A 4,742-nucleotide genomic window follows, 5' to 3' on the forward strand; every position below is an offset into this window, starting at 1 on the left:
CTGAAGTCAATATTGTTAGTTATAATATTTAGGCCATATATATAAAATAATACTTGCCTTCTTTATCTGTCACAGGTTTACAGCAGTATTTTAATGTCTTTAATCCCAGTGGCGTTTGTGTCAAATACCCTTGTTTTAATAACAGCCTTTGTTTGATGAGACTTAGTTTCCTGCTGTTTGCTACACAGAGTAGCCACGCTATAACTTCTGACCCAGGTAGTTCCATAAATCTCTACTTTATCAGAGTTAATGCCTCTCATCTTAAATGCGCTTACCTGCCACGGTGACTATTGCTTTTCCTGATTCAGTTAGCTACATTTGCCTGACCCTGATCGGTTTTGCCTCAGTTTCTTATTGTGATCTTCTCTGGGTGTTTTTAAGGATTCGGGTGTCTCTGAAAACCAGCCCGTCACACCCAGACAGCAGCGCTGCGTCTCCGCCTGCACCTGCGGAGACGTGCTGGCGCTGTGCTCGGGTAGCCCCTGCCGTCCGTCACACTACAGACCACGGCCGCGCGATGGAGAAGCCAGGCGCCGACTTAGGTGCTGAGAGCAGCGAGCGGCGGGCGCAGGCCGCCCGGAGCTGGGCCGAGTCTCACCACAGGAGCGTCCTGCGCTGCGTCCAGTGGCTGGCCCACGCCTGCCGGTGCCCACACGCCGGGTGCTCCCTGCCCTCCTGCCAGAAGCTGAAGAAGGTGCTACAGCACACCCAGGGCTGCAGACGGAAGAGCGGCGGCGGGTGCCCCCTCTGCAGGCAGCTCATCGCCCTCTGCTGCTGCCACGCCAAGCTCTGCCAGGAGCGCGCGTGTCCGGTGCTGCTGTGCGGGCACATCAGGCGGAGGCTGCGGCAGGCCCAGGTGCCCTGCGGGGGCATGGCCAGCGGGCAGCGGGCTGGTGGGGCGGCGCACCAACAAGGCCCACCCTCCCCGACTCCTGCCGCCCCAGCGCCCCCACAGGCCGCTCAGCCACCCTTCCCAGGGCCCCCACCTGCCGCGGTGGAGACGGCAATGCACAGTCAGAGCGCGAATGAGAGGCAGCGCCAGACGGCCCCCGTGCAGGCTTTCCAGAGGCCCCAGGGGACCCCAGTGGCCCCCGTGGGTGTACACCCACCTCCCACGGCCAGAGGTCCCGGTGGACACCTGGAGCCAGGGGTGGGGCCCGCCTGGATGCAGCAGCAGCCACCATGGGCCCAGGGAGGATTGCCTCGGCCCCAGCAACGAGAGTCCGGGGTGCCCGGGCCAGCCGCGCTGTCGGTGGCCCAGCATGGTCAGCCCGTGAACATGGCTCCCGAGCCAGGCCTGCTGGGCCAGGGCACCGCGCCCCCTCTCAAACCAGGCTCTGTGTCTCCACAGGTCTTACTAAACCTTTTGCAGGTTCTCCGGGCTCCCCCCTCGCCCCTGCAGCAGCAGCAGGCGCTTAGTATTCTTCACGCCAATGCCCCGCTGATGGCTCTTTTCACCCAGAGTCGGATTGCCAAGTACACCAAGTCTAACCCGCATGCCCTCTCTGGGCAGCCTGGCATGGCCCAGGGCCAACCAGGGCTGCAGGGGGTCCGCGCCGATCCAGCCACGCAGGCGGGCGTCCAGAGGGTCGGCCTGCCCCAGCCGCAGCCGCAGCAGCAACTCCAGCCGCCCGTGGGAGGAACGGGCCCCCAGGCTCAGCAGATGCACGCGGATCACGACGCCCTGGCTTCCCAGTCCGGAGACATCTGGAGACGCCAGCAGAGGAGGCAGAAGGGGGGCCACCATCCCCCGATGCCGCACCCTCACATGCGACGGCTGCGTCGTCACATGCATCAGGTGCCGCAAGGGGACGTGGCCCAGATGGGCCAGCTCCCCCAGGCCTCGGGAGCAGAGGCAGGGGCCGGGCTGCCGGCCTATCAGCCGCGAGGCCCTCAGCAACAGTCAGGGTCTCCTGCTCAGCCCAGCCCCGTGAGCCCCCAACAGCATACGCTCCCAAGTCACGCTCAGTCCCCGCACCTGCAAGGCCAGCAGACCCCTTCTTCTCCCTCCAGTCAAACGCATTCTCCCCGGCCTGTCTCTTCTCCACGGCTGCAGTCCCAGGTCCCCGACTCCAGCCCTTCTGCAAGGATGCAGCCTCAGCCTTCTCCCCAGCACGTCTCCCCACAAGCCAGTTCTCCGCAGCCGGGACTGGGAGCCGCCTAGGCCAGCCCCATGGAACAAGGGCATTTTGCCGGCCCGGACAAGAACCCGTCCGACGCTTTCTCAGCTCGCTAGCAACCCAGGCGTGGCAAACCTCCCGGGTGCACGCGCCGGGGACCTGGGACTCAGCACCGCTAACTCGGACTGGAATTCAAACCTGTCACAGAACTCACTAGATGTACACTAGACCCGCTGTAGCATTTTGGGAGCAAACAACTAGTTTCCCTGAATGAGACTGTTTTGTACCGAAAACAACTGTTTTGAACCTTTCTTAGCCTAAAAGACGAGGCTCCTTGGAATGCGTAAGAGCCACACAGCATCTGTTTGTGGTTTAAGAGGAGCCCGGGGGAATGACCGAATACGGAGAATAGGTTTCTGCTGGGACCAGTTACCAGCAGCCTGTCTTCTGCCTCGTCTGTGTGCCTCCAGTGGGCCCTGGGTGGGCGGGCTGGGGTCTGCAAAGCCACCTGCAGCCCGGACCCTGCCTTGCACCTCCAGGAGGTTTTTATTATTTTTTAGAAATTTTAAAAGTTCTTTTCTAGTCAGCTCTGTCTTTTCACGTGCCCGTTTCCCTGTTACCTCTTCCTGTTTCTCTGGCCGCCCCAACCCCGTACTCGCTGTCTCCCTCCCGTTTTACTCTTGCCTTTCTGAGTTCTATTTCCTTGTAGTGTGTTTTTTTCTTTGTAGTTTGTTCCATAGATTATATGTTTTGAGCTTCTATTTTATGCAATGTTTCTATGTCTACTGGCAGTTCCTTTTGAGTTTTTCAGAACTGTTCTTGAGTTTTTGTTACTCTAACAAAATGGCTAACAAAAACTATAGGTCTGGTTTTTGTTTTTCTTTTAATGTGGTCTTTTGACTTTCTATTTTAGCTTTTTCAGCTTTAAAATAGAAATAATGAAGGATGGTGAAATGCACTGATGTACATTGCAGGTTTAGTCTATTAATTTCTACAGTGTTAGCCTCCCAGGTGACTAGAAGAGCTAAGACACGATGCACTGTGATAGGGACATCTTTGGTGCCTGCGAGTTCTGCATCTCTGTCCTGGTTCTGTTACAAACGCCAGGTGTCAGGGAAAACACTTTCTCTTTTACTGGTATTTTGTCATTGCATGATTGTTAAGTTGTGCTGTTTAATTAAATTTAAGTGTCTGGTTCTATGATATAGTGCATTCTATCTGTATACATTGTATTGGGCAGTCACACCCAAAGCCAAATCGTCTTCCATCAACATATATTTGACCCTCTTTGCCTTTTACCACCCCACCCCCTTCCCTCTGGTGACCACTATACTGTGGTCTGTGTGTGTATCTTTTGTTTTTCTCGTTCATTTGTGCTTGCAGTTTTATGTCTCACACGAGAGGGAAATAATATGGTTCTTGTCCTTCTCCGTGTGACCTCTCTCACTTAGCGTGCTGTTCTCAGGATCCATCCGTGTTGGCACAAATGGCAGTATTTCATCTCTTCTTATGGGTGAGCAGTGTTCCATTGAATACATGGACCACATCTTTATCCAGTCCTCCCGCACTGAAGGACACTTCGGCTGCTTTCATATCTTGGCCACCATGAACAATGCTGCAATGAACACAGGGCAAGGCATATATTTTGGGGAATAAGTGTTTTCAAATTTTGGGGTAGATACCCAGAAGAAGGGTTGGTGGGTTATATGGTAACTTTATTTTTAATTAAAAAAAATGAATTTGTTTTTAGAGAGATGGGAAGGGAAGGAGAAAGAGAGGGAGAGAAACACCAGTTGCCTCTCACAGACCTGCACCTGGGAACCTGGCCCACAACCCAGCCAATGTGCCTTGAGCAGGAATCAAACCAGCAACCCTTTGGCTTAGCAGGCTGGCGTTCAATCCACTGAGCCACAGCAGCCAGACTGTTTTCCAGAGTGGCTGTACCAGTCTACATTCCCACCAGCAGTAAATGAGGATTCCCTTTTCTCCACAACCTCTCCAAATCTTGTTATCACCTGTCTTTTTGATTGATAACAGCCATTCTAACAGGTGTGAGGTAGTAGCTCACTGTAGTTTCGATTCGAATTTCCCTAATAGCTAGTGAAGTTGAACATTGATGTTTCTCTCCTTCTCTTTCCCCCTCCCTTCCTCTCTCTCTATAAACAAACAAATATTTTGTTAAAAAATAAAGTTTTAGACGGAATATTGATTTGGGGTGGCACATAGGAGAGAGGAGACATTGATGGAGCTTCATGGAGATGGGTGGCCCCAAATCCCAGACATTCCTTCAACTTGTCACTGATTAGAGGGACGACGAGGCGGGCAGCCCGGACTCCTGGGTCTGAGGAAGGAGGGGGCTGCGGGCTTGACCTTGGCTGAGGCTGGGTTTTGGTCTAGAGGGTGCGGGCGCGCGCGCCTCCTCCTGCTCCCCCTGGTGGTCAGGCTTGGAAACGACAAGCCCCGGCGCTCCGGGATCACGGTGTCTGGGATCCTGGTGCCCGTGCGCGGCCAGGACCTGGAGGCTCTCCGCGCGCGGGGGGCGTTGAAGGAGCAGCAGAACCGAGAAACCGAGGATATGTTTATTGATTTGAGAGAGAAAGCGCTCCAAACAACCAAGACCCC

General features: G+C 54.9%; 1 pseudogene; it reads left to right on the forward strand.

Annotated features, from left to right (window-relative positions):
- The first annotated feature begins 517 nt into the window (after positions 1–517).
- Positions 518–2,348, forward strand: LOC149995163 (histone acetyltransferase p300 pseudogene; annotated as a pseudogene).
- The last annotated feature ends 2,394 nt before the right edge of the window (positions 2,349–4,742 follow it).

The sequence above is a fragment of the Furipterus horrens genome, unplaced genomic scaffold (assembly GCF_987537825.1).
Source record: "Furipterus horrens unplaced genomic scaffold, mFurHor1.1.pri manual_scaffold_13, whole genome shotgun sequence".
NCBI lineage: Eukaryota > Metazoa > Chordata > Mammalia > Chiroptera > Furipteridae > Furipterus > Furipterus horrens.